General features: G+C 42.1%; 1 non-coding gene across 1 annotated transcript; it reads right to left on the bottom strand.

Moving 5' to 3' along the window:
• Nucleotides 1-16,917: 16,917 nt before the first annotated feature.
• trnat-cgu lies at nt 16,918-16,989 on the bottom strand. Its single transcript has one exon. It is a non-coding gene; the product is annotated as a tRNA-Thr (tRNA).
• Nucleotides 16,990-17,368: the final 379 nt, after the last annotated feature.

The following is a 17,368-nucleotide window of genomic DNA, read 5'->3' as shown; positions in this document are numbered from 1 at the left end:
TTTTCCTATAAAGTGTAGTGTAGTGTAATGTTTATTTTGTAGGCCCACAAAATCACAAAGCAGACAGTCAATTCACTTTACGGTATATTCTAAAAAAGTGCTTTGAGAAGTCTAGAAGACGTGATAAGGCCCTTTATCAAATGCAAGGTTTATTATTATTATTAGGCAAATGTGCCAGCCAATTTACACACAGCAATGTCCCAAAAGCAGCAATGACTACAATTTTGGCAGATTGTTGGCCAGGAAACCGGGAGAACCCCCACTTCTCATTTCATATAGAGCCGTGGGATCTTTAACGCTTCCTGAATAGGCAGATAGCCCTTCAGTTTAACGTCTCATGTGAAGAATGCCCACCCCCGCCCCACCCCACACTGCACTCTATTGGAGTGTCAGCCCAGAATGTAACCTCAAAGTCCCATCATTAGGCTTAAACCTAGAACCTCATGACTCAGTGGATATGTAATAATAATAATAATAATCCTTGCATTTGATAAAGACTTTTCACGTCTTCTAGATGCCTCAAAGCGCTTCACAGAATAGACTGTAAACTGAATTGACAGTATAGTTGTGGGCAAAACGCGGCAGCCAATCGCGTACAGCAGTGTCCCACAAACAGTTGTGGATTGAAAATGACCAGTTTTTTTTTGTTTTGGAGGGTTTATTATTAGACGTGTGGAGTAATGAAACTTGCCCAAGGTTTCACCCTGCCTGGAATTGAACCCAGGTATCTCACTTGCAAGGCGAGTTCTCTAACCACTGAGCTACAGGACTCCAGAAATATATATGTGTTACCAAGTGGCACATATCAAGTGAGTTGGACTGAGACAGGAGACAGGCTAATTGCAAAAGTACATTTTGGTGGGAAATACTACTAAGTATTTATTTATCGTAGGGACATAAGAACATAAGAAATACCAAGGTCCATCTAGTTTGCCTTCCACCTTCCTGGTGGTCACAAGTACATATATCCCAAACTACATATGTACTGTATCCCATAACATTATTTCCTAAAAGAAAACTATCTAATCTGTGTTTGAAAGAATCAACACTTCCTGCTTCAACCGTTCCCCTGGGGAGCCTGTTCCACAGTATCTTGTTCTAAAAATATATCACTTTCGCAAAACCCTTTTGCATGTATTCCAGTGTACAAAATAAGAGAAGTTGGATTGTGCTTCAGAGCAGAAACATGCCTCCAGTTAAGTTTCACTCTTGTGGTTTAAATCATCAACATTTATTGCCTCATAATATCCTGTGACATACGTGTGCAATCCTATAGAAAATATGAACATGTCTCAGGTTGTAAAATAAAACACTTCAGTTTGAATTGCATAAATGTGAATTTATCAATTAGCTCCTAACTTTCATTCCCAAACCATTATTCTGTTTAATGCCAATGTCTAATTCAAAGAACAATAATAATCCTCGCATTTGATATAGCGCCTTATCACGTAATTGAGACGTCTCAAAGCACTTCACAGAATATAATGTAAAGTGAATTGACTGTATATTTTATTGGCAAAATGCGGCAGCCAATTGCGCATAATATATGTTTACTCCTTTGCCAAGATCTGAGCTTGTTCCACTTCTGGCCTAGCTCCCTATCTCACCCCCTCTGCAGCTGAAATCCCCATCTGTGATTTCGTCCCTTCTCACTCGACCTTATAATAATAATAATCCTTGCATTTGATATAGCGCTTTTCACGTCGGGAGGACGTCCCAAAGCGCTCACAGAACACACTGTAAAGTAAATTGACTGTATATTTGTGGGCGAACGCGGCAGCCAATTGCGCACAGCAATGTCCCACAAACAGTCATGGATTGAAAATGACCAATTTATTATTGTTCTTGGTTTTGGAGGGATTATTATTAGGCTCTGTGTGGAGTAAGGAAACTTGCCCAAGGTTTCGCCCTGCCTGGAATTGAACTCAGGTCTCTCACTTGCAAAGCGAGTGCTCTAACCACTGAGCTACAGGACTCCACAAATCCCTCTTAAAAACATAACTCTTTGACCTACTTTAGTCAACTCCATTTAACTCCCCCTTTTTTCTTCTGGATTTCCTTTGCTTTTGTGAAGCTCTTTGAGATGTTCATCCTACATGAAAAGCACTATAACTGTGCAAGTTGTAGTAAGTATCTGGGAGCATGTAAATCCTTGAGGATCAAATGATATTGCTAAAGTATATAGACATTACCATGTCACCCAAGGACATTCTCTGAACCCCTAGATTCTGCAGCTGTGTCACACTCCTTTATATCCATTTTTCCTACGTATAAATGTGGACATTCCTTTTAAGAGCTAACATTAATATGCAAATCAAGTTTGTTTTAAACACAATATGTACCTTGTTTTTGAAGCCAGCTGTGTCAGTTGATATTTTATAGAGAGATGTCCTCGGCTTTTAAATTAGTACTGGAATTTCTTATTAGCTTCATTAGCATTTCTGTGTAATAAATATGTAAATGATGAGTTCACACAGGAGATTTAATTTTGTCCTCTTATTTCTTATTAGCTGTAAATGGGCTCTGACTCTGCAGATAATTGGTAACACTGCATACCAATAAGGCATTTCCCTTCACTTCACGATCACTGACTGAAATGAGAGTCAGGAAGACTGTTAAGAGTTTGGATTTTCGAAACAATTGTCGAAGTTTTAACACAGTTTTTTTTACATATACAAAGACTTATGAATAATTGCTATTTTTGATTCTAATGTTTCCGAGGAGATTGGACTGATTTTTTTTNAACACATCTTTTGATTTCAGTTGGCACCATACATTAGGACTGATAATGCACGGTCTTGTGGATTGGGTTTACAGTACGTCCATGATCTCACTCATGGGGGAGCTGTGTGGGGGAGATGGCAATGCTATTTATAAGGCATCACTCATGTCAGTTGCTCTTTTTATTGGAATCAAAAGACACAGTCCAGTTTATAACATAATAATATTAATCCTTGCATTTGATATTGCGCCTTATCACATCATTTAAACGTCTCACAGGATATACTGTGAAGTGGATTGACTGTGTATTTTGTGGGCAAAATGCAGCAGCCAATTGCACACAGCAGTGTTCCACACACAGCCATGTAGTGAAGGACCAATTTTATTTTGGAAGATTGTTGGCCAGGATACCAGGAGAAACTCCTCTCTCTTTCCGAATAGTGCCATGGGATCTTTATCAACCACCTGAACAGGCAGATGAGACCTTTAATAATTTACAACAACACAACTTGCATTTATATAGCGCTCTTCATGGTGGGACAGCATCCCGGAGCGCTTGACAGTGGCGGAGTCTGACACCAAGCCAGGGGAGAGGGGGAGGTGACCGTATACACGATCAAAAAGGAAGGTCATTAGGCAGGATTTGAAGGTGGAGAGGAAGGGGGAGAGTTCCCGAGTTTCCAGATTTGTATTGTGACATTAAAACGTTTTTTCCACAAATCTCTGGATTTCCTCAATTCTGAAATATCTTGACATCTGAGACCTGAAAAGCCCCTAGTCTTAATTTGTCAGACCATTTTGTTTCAAAGTTTAACTTTAAGGTGCAGAATCATGGGTAAATCTTAATTTGTGAGCTCCATCACCTCCGAAACATCGCCAGACTACAGCACTATCTCACCCCTCACGCTGCTGAAACTCTGGTCCATGCCTTTATCACCTCAAGGCTGGACTATGGGAACTCTCTACTTGTCGGCTTTCCCGGCACCTCCCTCCACAAGCTGCAGGTCATTCAGAACTCTGCAGCTCATGTACTGTCCCGCACCAGGCTTCGCGATCACATCACTCCCACCCTCGCTCGCCTCCACTGGCTCCCCATCCCCCAGAGGATCGAATTCAAGATCCTCATCCTCACCTACAACGCCATTCACGGCCTTGCTCCCTCCTACCTCTCCGACCTACTATCCCCCTACTTACCTGCCCATACCCTCCGTTCCTCTGGCTCCGGTCTGCTCCACATCCCCCGCCCTAACCGCCCTACCATCGGTGGCCGGGCCTTCAGCCTCTCAGCCCCCAGGCTCTGGAACTCCATCCGCCAGTGCCTTCGCTTTGTCTCCTCCCTTTCCTCCTTCAAGGCCGGTCTCAAGACCTTTCTCTTTGACTGTGCCTTCAGCTCCCCTCTCGCCTCTCTACCCTCTCCTCACTCCCTCCCTTCCCTCCCCTCACCCTGACCATTTACCCCCTGCTCGGGTCCTGACCCAACTGTCCAGCGTCTTGGGACATCCTTCCGATGTGAAAGGCGCTCTATAAATGAAATCTTGTGGTAAGCTGGTTTGCCACTGTTTCAAATTTGGGTTCCAAATTAAGACTGGATTTCTACAATTTTGTGCAGTATTATATTCGATAATAAAACTTGCATTTGATTCAGCACTTTATCATGTGTCACTTTGTCAAAATGCTACCCAGGATTTATTGTAAAGTGTAGTATCCTTGTATTTGCAGGCAAACACAAGAGTACATTGGCCCACAGCAATGTCCCACAAACAGCATGAAGTGATTAACCAATTTTATTTGGGATATATCTGGGACTCCCTTTCTTGTTTCAAATGAGGCCATAGGATCTTGAACCACCTGAACAAAAAGACAGGATTTGATCTAATACCTATTCTGAAGGTTAGCACTTGTGTCAATACTGCATTCCAGGAACTGCATTGAGGAATCAGCCTACTGAAGCAATCAAATGTCTGATATGGGGCTTGAACCCACAAACTTCAGTCTCAGAATAAGAGCGTGCTACCAACTGAGCCAGACTGACACCTGTTTTTTATAACAAAATAATTATACAAGCAAAGTCAAGTTGGAAGTTTGGGATTCCAGGATGTAGGCAATTTTGTTTTTTGGTCAGCCGGGTGTCTGACACAAACAGAAGCCCATCCCCATGCTTAAGAGTATCCAAGCCAAGCTGAGATTTCCATGCATCCCACCTACACATGGAAATCCCAGTGATAGATGGCTGGACTGGAAATGTACACTCTCTCCCTGGAAGAATGCATCCTGCTAACCTAATTCCAGAAAGTATTAGGTGCAGGTTGGCAAGAGCCGAGGCTTGGGGACCCCAGAGTGTGTGTTGGGATACGGCTAGAGCCTTACCAGCTAAAACCGCATAGCTAGCCATTGATATTGCTGTCTGGCAAGCTTTTCATCTAGGACCACCCTACCCTTAAGGGCTTTGACTTGAAGGGTTAACATAAGCTGAGTGGCATGACTCCCTACCCCTAATGACTTGTCTTCCCTTCTAGGTCCTGCTGATGTGCCAGGCTGGTTGTGCTGTCATCAGCAGTGCCCTGGAAAACTGTAGACCCACCTGGCTCAAGAACCAAACTGCTGAGCCCGCCTCAGAGGGCTGGCTCAATTTCGACATTCCATTGTAGGCGTATCATCTTGGAGCCAGTTCAGCTCCAAGGAAACCCTGCTTACGTGATTGTAGGCAATGATAATTATTAGCTACAAGTAAATTCTATCTGTTAATTTCAGGACTATTTTCCATGATCGGCCCGTATAGTATAAGCACAGGTGCACAGCTTGAATGCGAGTCATTAACTAATACGTTATTGACTCGTTTTAAAATTTAGTAAAAACTCACAGATATTCCATGATATATTGCTGAAAATATTAGAACACAGAGATACAAGTGCACAATTGCAAGGCTCAGTGAATAATGTAATTTTCCACAACGAAAAGCTCAGAGGCCACCAAAAATGGGAGAGATTCCACATGTCTAACACTCCTTCAGAGTAAAAAAAATCCAACATCACTGCTTCCAAAGCAGTTCTGGAGAGAGTTCTGCCACTTATTCATTGCAACTTTTCGCAACATTGGCATAAAACATCATCGCATCATGATTGCCCTTCTTTGTCCTCCCTCCCCACCCTAACCACCCAAGAAACAGTTACGCTTTAGCTGATTTATAAAATACGACCTGTGTAAAGAAATCTAATTGTTTTTGGAGAGGAAACTAAATGGGACTCGGGTGAATGTACGACTTAGGCGATTATACGATCTATAAAGAGATGACTCATGCGAGTTTTACTGTAATAGAACAATAATTCTTGCATTTGATAAAGTGCCTTATTATAGCATCAAGACAGCTCAAAGCACTTCACAGGATATATTGTAAATCTATGTGACTGAGCATTTTTGGGGGGGCGGACGAGGCAGCCAATTTGTGCACTGTAAAGTTCTACAAATAGCCATGGAGTGAGTGAACACTTCAGTTTGGGAGATTGTCCACTTGTACAGGCAGGTGGACCTCAGTTTAATGTCTCATCTGTATAGAAAGGGACGGAGAGGATTTGCCTGAGGACATGCAAACCTATTAGTGCAGTGTTGGGGAGTGTTTCATTTTCAGAGGTGCCGTCCTTCAGAAGAGACTTTACATGGCAGCCCTGTCATCTGTTTGAAAAGAGAAGGGTTTTATTCTTGTTGTTCTGGCCTACAATCCTGGCCGTTTGTAGGACATTGCTGTGCATAAATTGGCATTTGTTTGCAAAATACATGGGAAACTTTGAGAGGCGCTTTCCTGAATTGAAAGGCTCTGTATCAAATGCAAGGATTATTAATAATTTATACTGGCCAGAGACCTATGTATAACAGTAGATAGTTATACCCAAAAACATAAAATCTCAACTCAAGCAATAGTTGAAATATAACTCATTTTCATAGATTAAAGGGGGGAAGTGATTCCACAGAGTACATTTTGTTAAAAGTATTCCCAGTAGAAATAGAGAACATTGTTAAAAAAACAATGCATTCCCTGCAGCAAGGAATACTTGTTTGAACACTAAACCTCAGATGATATCTGCTACAGAGAGAATCCTGCCCCATCCCAGAGCTGCTCAATTGAATTTAATGGGGTTAGGAGCTTTACACTGGCCAGGAGCTGTGTAAGTCTTGGAAAGTTCAGAATGGACTCAGTATTATCAATGGCCTCTCCATCAGAAATATCACTGTCTTTACACTAAAGATGAATGTTAAAAATCCAATATGCTATATTTCAAAAGAGAGAGGAGTTTCTTCTGGTGTCCTCACCAAAATTCCTCCAGGTAAATTGGTAACTTACTTTGTGGCTGTTTGCAGAACATAGCTCTGTGCAAATTGGCAGCCATTGGTTAATTGGTGTTATTGAGAGACGCATTATGCTGCTAACCACTGGAATCAGTGGTCTCAACCAGGAACAAGTACACATCCGTGTCCTCAACATATTTCTAAATGATCTGGAACTAGGAATCACAATTACAGTGACTAAATTGACACCAAGCTAATGAAGGTGGTAGATTGCCAAGCTGAACAAGATAATAGTAATATAATAATAATCCTTGGATTTGATATAGTGCTTTTCACGTCTTCTAGACATCTCAGAGCGCTTCACAGAATATACTGTAAAGTGAATTGACTGTACATTTGTGGGAAAAACGCGGCAGCCAATTGCGCACAGCAGTGTCCCACAAACAAAGGAGAAAATGGGGTAGACAGCAGGGGATGATGGGTTAAAGAGGTGTTAATGATGCAATATAAAGGGGGAATTGCAACAAAACAGGGGAATAGAGGTGTTAATACAAAGTACAAAAAGGTGAGGGTGGGGGGGGTGATAAAAGAACTTGCAACAAAACAGGCAGATCAGGGGAGAACAGGTGTGTCTGGGACCACGATTATGTGGTAATGGTCACAGAAGAGGGGGAGGGGGGAGGTGAGCTGTTATGGTCTGAAAATATTGAAATCAATATTGAGGCCAGAGGGCTGTAAGGTCCCGAGCAGATAAATGAGGTGCCGTTCCTCGAGCTTGCGCTGTGGCTCATTGGAACAGCGTAGGAGACCATGGATGGAGAGTTCAGAGTGCAAATGGGAAGGAGAGTTGAAATGGCAAGAAACTGGAAGCTCAGGGTGGATTTGAACATACTTGGGAATTGGGCAGATCGGTGGCAGATGAAATTCAATGTGGAGAAATGTAAAGTACTTCACATGGGGACAAAAAATCCTGGAAGGGACTATTATTTGAACGGAAGGAAAATAATATGTATAGAAAATGAAAAGGACCTGAGGGTCCTGATTGACAATAAATTGAAGCAATCCCAACAATGCTATGTGGCAGTGAGTAAAGCAAACCAGATATTGGGATGTATCAAAAGATCAATAGCAAGCCAAAATAGTGGGGTAATCTTGCCACTGGATAGATCATTTGTGAGACCTACTTAGAGTACTGTGTACAGTTCTGGTCACAGGATATTGGAGAAATCGAGCAGATACAGAGGAGGGCAACCAAAATGATTGAGGGAATGGAAGGACTGGACTATGAGGAGAGACTAAGTAAATTGGCCAACTTCACGCTGGAAAAGAGAAGATTGGGAGGTGACATGATTGCTGTCTTTAAGATTCTAAACGGGCAAGACAATATAGATCACGACAGGCTGTTTCAACTTGTCCAGAATAGTCAAACCAGTGGACATGGCCTGCGATTGAAAGGGGGTAATCTGCGCAAACACTATTTCAGTGAGCGAATAGTGAACCTGTGGAACAAGCTCCCTAGGGAGATGGTTGAAGCAGGAAGTATTGATACCTTCAAACACAGATTAGAAAGTTTTCTTTTAGGAAATAACATTATGGGATATAGTTACATAGGTAGTTCGGGACTTATATGCATGCGACCACCAGGAATGTGGAAGGCGAACTAGATGGACCTTGGCCTTTTTTCAACTAGCATTTCTTATGTTCTTATGTTATGTTCTTATTTCTTCAAAAATGCTTCATGCTCATGAATAAGCTCCTTCAACCTGTGATGGTGTTGGAATAGTCTCTCGGTTTCGTGTACTTGCATAGAAACTCTTGGAAGGCAGGAGCTTTTTCAAGCGATATGTCTGCTCCAGTCAAACACCACACAGTCCAACATAAATTGCTTCCTTTCCATAGATTCCATAGCTCCAGTGAAGCAGGTTGTCAGAGCAAGTTGTCTTTGAAGAAAAAATAAAAATTGATCTTCATGAAGCATTTGTCATTAGAAATGGTCTGTCTATTTGTTTTTGTTTGCTGTGGTTGTTTTATGTGCTTTTAAAATTAAATGCAAAAGGAGGGAGATTAACTTTTGTATTCATGCAAATTAACAACAACAACAACAAGATTTCATTTACAGAGCACCTTTCATGTCGGGAGGATATCCCAAGGCGCTGGACAGTTGGGTCGGGACCCGAGCAGGGGGAAAATGGTCAGGGTGAGGGGAGGGAAGAGAGGGAGCGAGGAGGGGGTAGAGAGTCGAGAGGGGAGCTCAAGGCACGGTCGAAGAGAAAGGTCTTGAGACCGGCCTTGAAGGAGGAAAGGGAGGAGGCGGCGAAGGCACTGGGGGATAGAGCTCCAGAGCCTCGGGGCTGAGAGGACGAAGGCCCGGCCACCGATGGTAGGGCGGTTGGGGCGGGGGACGTGGAGCAGACCGGAGCCAGAGGAACGGAGGGTACGGGCAGGTAAGTAGGGGGATAGTAGGTCGGAGAGGTAGGAGGGAGCAAGGCCGTGGATAGCCTTGTAGGTGAGGATGAGGATCTTGAATTCGATCCTCTGGGGGATGGGGAGCCAGTGGAGGCGAGCGAGGGTGGGAGTGATGTGGTCCTGGTGCGGGACAGTACACGAGCTGCAGAGTTCTGAATGACCTGCAGCTTGTGGAGGGAGGTGCCGGGAAGGCCGACGAGGAGAGAATTCCTATAGTCCAGCCTTGAGGTGATAAAGGCGTGGACCAGAGTTTCAGCAGTGTGAGGGGTGCCGTAGTCTGGCGATATTCCGGAGGTGATGGAAGGCGGTGCCAGTTGTGGTGCGGATATGAGGGAGAAAGGACGGCTCAGGGTCGAACAAAACGCCGAGGTTCCTGACTGCTTTGAGAGGTGGAGAGTGCAGCCTTGGATGCTGATGCTGTCAGCGCCTGAGGTGCGGAGGCGCTGACGTGAGCCAATCAGGAGGGCCTCAGTTTTACGCACGTTGAGCTGAAGAAAGTTGTCTCTCGTCCAGGACTCGATGTCGGACAGGCAGCTGTCAGGACATCGGTGGTCGTGGAGTTGAGGGTAGAGGAGGAAAGGTAGAGTTGGGTGTCATCCGCATACATGTGGAAGTTAACCCCATGTCTGTGGATGATGTCACCGAGGGGAGCATTTTGAGGGTGAAGAGGAGGGGACCGAGGACAGAGCCCTGAGGGACACCGCACAAGGCAGTGCGAGGGGTGGAGGAAAAGCCGTTTGTGGAAACAAAGTGAAGACGGTGGGAGAGGTACGACCTAAACCACTCAAGGACAGTGCCTTGAAGGTTGAGGTGGGAGGACAAGCGGTGGAGGAGGATAGAGTGGTTGACCGTATCGAATGAGGCCGATAGGTCAAGGAGGACGAGGAGGCAGAGGGAACCCTGGTCACAGATGGTCAAAATGTCATTAAGATTTTCTTTCAAAATTAAAGTGAAAACAAATAATGATACATTTTCATTTAATATTATATATATATATATACAAAGTATTTTACTTTTTTTTATTTTTCGTTTCCTCTTTGCGTTCACAATGTTTCCGCGATTTCATGTGCTCATCAATGGTGTACTTGCAAACATGGTCAATTGTGTGACAGCAAATGTGGCAAAACAACTGCCCCCTTCTTCATAAAGTTCACCTGGATAGAGTACAATTCTATCCGAGGAACAGACGGAAAATGAGGCGTGCTGCCCCCTGGCTTCCTCACGGGATTTACAAAAAATTTTGGCCATTTTTGTATTGTACAACCTAAAAAGTCAAACACCCTGATTAAAACTAAAGGTATAAATTTCCTGAAAATGTAGTTATGTTTAAAATAATAAATATTTTAATTTGAATAGTCCAGCACTTACCAAGAGTTTATGGCAGGACAGTAGTGTGATGCAGCTGCTTTTCTTATCAAGGTTTACTCACCAGCAAAGTCGATCTCCCGCACAGCCAAGATCCCAAAGTTCACTGTGCAGCGCATGTGCGATTGGAGCTGCTCCAGCCATAGTAGCAGCGTTGAGCAAATAGCGCAAGCGGCATGGGGCCCAGTGCACTGTGTGTGGCAGTTAGTATCCAAGGGGCTGTTTGTAGCAGCTGTGGTGGAAAATGCGCCTGTATCTTTCTATTGGCCCAGGTTCCAGGTATTGTGTTAAAGAGAAGGTTCCTCACTTTTATAAAAGTATTGTTTTGCAATCAAGTTTTTTTTCTCTCAGTCTCGGCTTTAAATACGTTGAAGAAAAAATACTCCTTTCACTCCCTCCCATCCCTGTTGTTATTTACCTTTAAAGGGGCTGTATCAGGTGTCAGCCTGGCTCAGTTAGTAGCGCTCTCATCTTTGAATCAGAAGATTGTGTGTTCAAGCCTCATATTGTGATTTGACTAAACTTGTAGTCTAGGCTGACACTTCAATGCAACCCTGGGGGAGAACTGTATCGTTCCAGATACCATCTTGAGGATGAGACATTAAAACTGAAGTCCAGTCTGCCTTGTTAGGTGGACGTTGAAGATTCCTATGCCACTATTCAAAAAGAAAAACTGGTTGCTCACTTCATGGCTGTTGTGTATCATTGGCTGCTGTGTTTGGCTGCAAGAATACACAGTCACTACACTTTGCAGCCATTCCCTTTAAGCATTTTGAAGTCCGTCTGACATGAAAGGCACTATATCAAATCATGGATTATTATTATTATTATTATTAATTACGCTTGTAGAAAAGTGATTCATCAATTGGCAACTGCTAAGAACAGTTTTAACTGCACCCATAGCAACAGAAGTATAGCAGAAGTGTCAGTCAGTGTGTATGTGTGTTACCATCAGCAGCACTGGGGGAGTACTATTCAGCAATATCAGAGGTGCTGCAGAAACTGAAGTCTGCCAGTGTTTTCCCAATGAGGACCACTTTTGATGGGTTTTACAGCGAAATACTTCATAGAACTGTTTTCGTACAGAGATCACACTTCTGAAATTGTCTGGGGGGGAATAATCTTTTGCAAGGCATCTCACACTTATCAGCCGCATATCAGCGCTGGATACTAACTATCTGCTTTCTCGAAAAAAGGCTGCATTGGCACTGTGATGTGATCGGCAACATAAGAATGATCACATAGTGCGTCAACGGCAATTCTGAGCTTGCAAGCAAACAGTCTCCTGAAGTCACAGCCGCTTTTAATTTTTTTCTGTTCTTTCCTCCTTTGTTTCCTTTTCAGAGACGTTGAAAAAATCCCCTTGATGGATTTTGGCCCGAGTAAAGAATTCATGTATACGCACTGCAAATGCTTTGAAATGGCTGCCAGTGAGTAAGTACCTTAATTGAAATTACTTGAAATTTCCTCCTTTACCTGACAGCATTTCAGAGTAGAAGCAGTACATCAGTGGGTGGTATTCTGAGGTCATTTAAGCTTTGGTTGTCAGAATATTTGCCCTTTCTGTCATGCTGTTTGTCAGTGTGTGGCATAATTAGGCAAACCTTCTCTGCTGGTAAACCAGAAAGCTGTTGAGGACTGCCCGGAGTGAATTTATAATAAGTTTAGGAAATAAAAAGTTAAAGTGCGTAAATTGCCCTACTTAAAATCTCTGTGCTGCTTCTATCCTCCGCACTTCCGCGTGTTTGAAGAGCAACTTTCTTCACAAGATGTGCACTTTTCCCACATCTTTTTGAAGGGATTTGTTTTATATAAACAGGTCAGAAGCAAAATTGTAAGCTTTTATGTATCATTTTTCTTTTTTTGTTGGAATGATGGTTTAAGCATAAGCTTTCTTGCATGTCCAAAAAGGAATTTGATAGAAGTGTGTACAGAATACACAGTAACTCCACTTCACAATAAAATCCTATGAAGCACTTTGTGACATCCTTCTGGCATGAAAGGCACTATATCAAACACAATGATTACTATTTATCTTTGTTTTGTGGTATCTGCCTCATCTGAGCAGTACTTTGCTATTCCAGAATAGAAGATTTGCATAATGCGAAACAAACAACTTGAATTTTTTATAGTAACATATGTTGAAATACTTCAAAGCTTTTAAAAGTAATATCAATCAAGTATACTGGCTGGATTTATAGATACAGTAAAAGGCCATTTTCATCAGCAGGGTCTCACAAACAACCACAAAATTAATGGAAAATTTATCTGGACAATTGTTGGCCAAGACACTCAGAGAAATTCCCTCTCTTTTCAAATCATGTTATCAGAGCCTTAACATCTCGAAGCTTTAACGTAATGTGACGGAATGGAATGAATTAGAGCGTTAACATTCTAGGGATACAATATATAGTTTGGGACACAACGTACATGTGGTTGCCAGGATGGTGGAAGGCAAAATGGATGGAACTTAGTCTTCTTTCATCTAGTAAATTCTTATGTCCACCTGAACAGGTGTGCAGATTTTGGATTAACATCTCATCTGAAGGATGGCATCTCTAATAATGCAGGAGGAGTGTATTCCTTGTGTCTCTAGGCCTTTTAGAAAATAAAGCCTGCACTTCTTATTCTCTTTTGCTGTCTTTGTTTTTGAAGCTTTGTTCAACAATAAGAAATTGCATTTATATAACGCCTTTCATGTCGCTTGCCCATATCTAAAGAGTGCTTGGCATTCATCCCTATCTGTTTTCACTTTGCTGGATGCACTTCAATGAGGCTAACAAGAATCGCAAAACAAATTCCATGCCCACTTGGAGCCAGTCTGGGTGAATTCATTTGAATTACTCGAATTTTGGGCAAACTTTGAATACTTCCAGTTCAACTCTTTTGCTGCCACCCCCAAATAAAAGGAGAAGATTTGGCACGTGTATGCTGTCATTTCACGCATTCATATAGGGTTGTTTAAAATGCTTTCAACGTTCATGGTACAGAGCAGCCTTTAAGCAGGAACTTTTTGTTTGTGAATCAGAAATAGCATCACAAGCAGGGTGGATGTGCAGCTGTTAATATTGGAAGATTAATTCTCACACCCTATCCAAAGTAGCAAAGTGTTGGTTGCCTATCACATTAAGGTGTGGAATTGCATCATTGTTTTCATGAAGCATTTTTTTCGATCAGTATGTGCCCTGAAAGTTTCTCATTCAGGCAAAATTAAACCAGATTAATGAGCATGTTTTAATTTCAGCTGTTGAAATTGACATTTAGTATCATTTTAATGCTACAGCTGAGCCAGAAAAAATTAATATTGAGTGATGATAGCACAAGCAAGCTGGATAAACAAATGCACACATTATGGTTTTCCTGCCTCAGTGAATGTCATTTAAGATAAGTCCTTTATAATTAATAATATAATTCTAATATTAATCCTTACATTTGACATAGTGCCTTATCACGTCGTTGAGACATCTCAAAACTCTTCACAGGATACATTGTAAAGTGGTGTGACTGTGTATTTTGTGGGCGAACGCAGCAGCCAATTTTCACACGAGAAATGTGTTACAGGCAGCAATGAAGTAAATGATCCATTTTATTTGGGGGATAGCTAACCAATATAGCCTTCTCTTTTCGAATAGTGCTCGAGATCTTTAACTCCACGTGGACAGGCAGACGAGTGCCCTGTTTAACATCTCATCCAATGGATGGCATCTCCTACAATGCAGGACACCCCCAGCACTGCATTGGAATGTCAGCCTATATGGGTTCAAAGTATCGATGTATGGGGCTTGAGCCCACAACCTTTTAATTTAGAGGTGGGGTTGCTACCAACTGAACTAAGCTGCGTCAGGCAATCTGCACCTTCCATGTTCTTTTCTTCTTGCTGTGTGTTTGGCAAATTATTTCAGAGACCAAGATGTAGGTTGCACCATCTCTATCAAGTCATATACAGAGCATCATTGACTAAAGGACGACATGTGGAGATGGGATTGGAGCAACTAGATTAAGTGCAAGGATTATCATTATCATTTATTATTATTATGATGTGTCTGAAAGTGACAGAATCATTATAGATTTGAACACTGATCTGTAGGTGTCTGTTTCCAAATTCCAGGATTTCTTTTATACAATCTCAGATGAGCAGTCTGCTATAGTTCAAAAATAAGAAAGACTGGAGACATTATCAGTCAACTACACAGGGGTTTATTATGTGTGTTTCACAACACAATCTATGAATATTGTAGTTAAAAAGGAAAAGTGAATGCAAAAAGGCAGGGGTCTGCCCAGAACTCATTTAAAAAGCAGCTTGATGCTGTGATGGGAGGACAATAGGGTGGGTATTCTGGAGGGGATGAGATCAGATGAGCTGAAGGGCCTTTTTCATCCGAACCAATCTTGTGATAATAAATTGCTATTCTGCCGCTTGAGGAGTAGAAGATCTCATGGCGGGCTTGTCTCTTTGTCAAAGAAACTTAAGTGCTTAAGCAGTTCATGGCCAGCACTTTTGGTAAACGGCATTGGACTTTGACCTCTAAAACACTGGTTGTTAACTCTCATATGCTGCATACACAGGTTGTTCTACTACAGTGACAGTGGATGTTAGTCAATATATCTGAATTCATTGGTATTCAGACTACTAAGCACTGATGCATATTTAATTTGGGTTCCCACTACCTTAGGCTCTGCCAAGTTGTGCAAGTTTTTAAATGTTTTTCATTTCTTATACACTCAAAAACACTGGAGACTAATTTGCAATATTTGCAAAAGCAGTGGGAAGAATAATTGTGACTTCTATTCTGCGATATGCACAAAATCTAATAATAATCCTTGCATTTGACATTGTGCCTTGTTTTGTCATGAAGTGGAGCGACTGTGTATTTGTTAGGAATGCAGCAGCTACTTTGCACAGAACAATGTCCCACAAGCACCCATGAAATGAATGCCCAATTTTATTTGCGGGATTGTTGGCCTGGACACCGGGATAAACACCCTTCTCTTTGTAAATTGTGCCATGGGATCTTTAACGTCCACCTGAACAGGCAGAGTGGGCCGTGGCTTATCATCTCATCACCACAGGACGGCACCTCCGATAATACAGCACTCTCCCACCATTGCACTGCACTGTCAGCCTAGAATATGTGAGTTCAAGTCCTGACATGGGGCTTGAACCCACAACCTTCAGAATCAGGAGTGAGAGTACTACCAACTGAGTCTTGCTGACACATATTACGGAAATCAAGCTGTGTCTGAGGAGATGGGGCAATGAAAATTGTGCATTTCCTAAAACAACCTTGTTAAGGTCATGCATGTTATGAAGTGATTGGGAGCTTCTTACCTCCGTTCTTATTACCAATGCATCATACACCACACATCTTGTAGCAGGCTGACAGTTTTATGTCAAAACATTTAAGGATCAAGTCAGTTATGAAGAATTGATTTTCATACCTCCACTCTTTGGCCAGCCAGTAAAGATGATTGTTGAAGCCTCGACATTTGAATTCACTCGCAGTTGATTCAGAATGCAAGCACACTTGTGTAACAGCCTTACCAGGATATGTTGGGAATTAATGCTGCTGCATTTTCTGCCTCATCACTGGTGTCTGACCTGCCCTTAGCCCCTCCGCAGGGAAATCTAAAGTCACATCGCAGCTGTCCAGCACAGCATAATCTGCTGCTTCGTTCCTAAAAATGGAACGTTTATTTTACACAGAGCATGTCAAGTTTCACATTGGCTGAATTGCAAGGTTATTTTTATATAGAAATAATTGTTTGTGTATAATCTCTTGTGGATTTAAATAATAATATATAATAATCCTTGCATTTGATATAGCCCCTTATCTTTGAGACGGCTCAAAGCGATTCACAGAATATACTGTAAAGTGAATTTACTGTATATTTTGTGGGCAAAATACGTCAGTCAATTGCACACATCAGTGTCCAACAAACAGTAGTGGATTGAGTGACCAAATTATTTTTTTTTGAAGGAATTATTACCCCCGGAAAAGCTATCCGCCAATCGACTAATGACTGGGTTCCTACTTAATGTTAGGTAAACAGAGACTTGTGCAATAAGGAAACTTGTCCAATGTTTCGCCCTGCCGGGAATCGAACCCAGGTCTCTCGCTTACGAGGCGAGCGCTCTAACCACTGAACTACAGGACGCCACATAAACTATAATAATTATAATAATTCTTGCATTTGATGTAGCACTTGATCATTTTGTCGCCGAATCTCAAAGCACTATAGAGGATTCACTGACAAGTATAGTGGCTGTGCATTTTGTAGGCAAATGCAGCAGCCAATTCCAACAAACAACAATAACAAATGACAATTTATTTTTTATTTTGGGGAATTGTTGACCGTGATACCAGGAGAAACTCCCTTCTCTTTTTGCCTTCTCTTTTAGATAATGCCATGGTTCGTTTATGTCACTGAAACAGGCAGAGATAGGACCTTGATTTAATGCAGCACTACAATTTAACATGGATGTACCTAGACTAATGTTCCAGGGCTGCTTCTTGATGGTCTGGCTGGGCACTTC

Source organism: Callorhinchus milii, unplaced genomic scaffold, assembly GCF_018977255.1.
Source record: "Callorhinchus milii isolate IMCB2004 unplaced genomic scaffold, IMCB_Cmil_1.0 Scaffold1, whole genome shotgun sequence".
NCBI classification, from domain to species: Eukaryota; Metazoa; Chordata; class Chondrichthyes; order Chimaeriformes; family Callorhinchidae; genus Callorhinchus; species Callorhinchus milii.
This window is presented reverse-complemented; position numbering and strand designations above follow the sequence as displayed.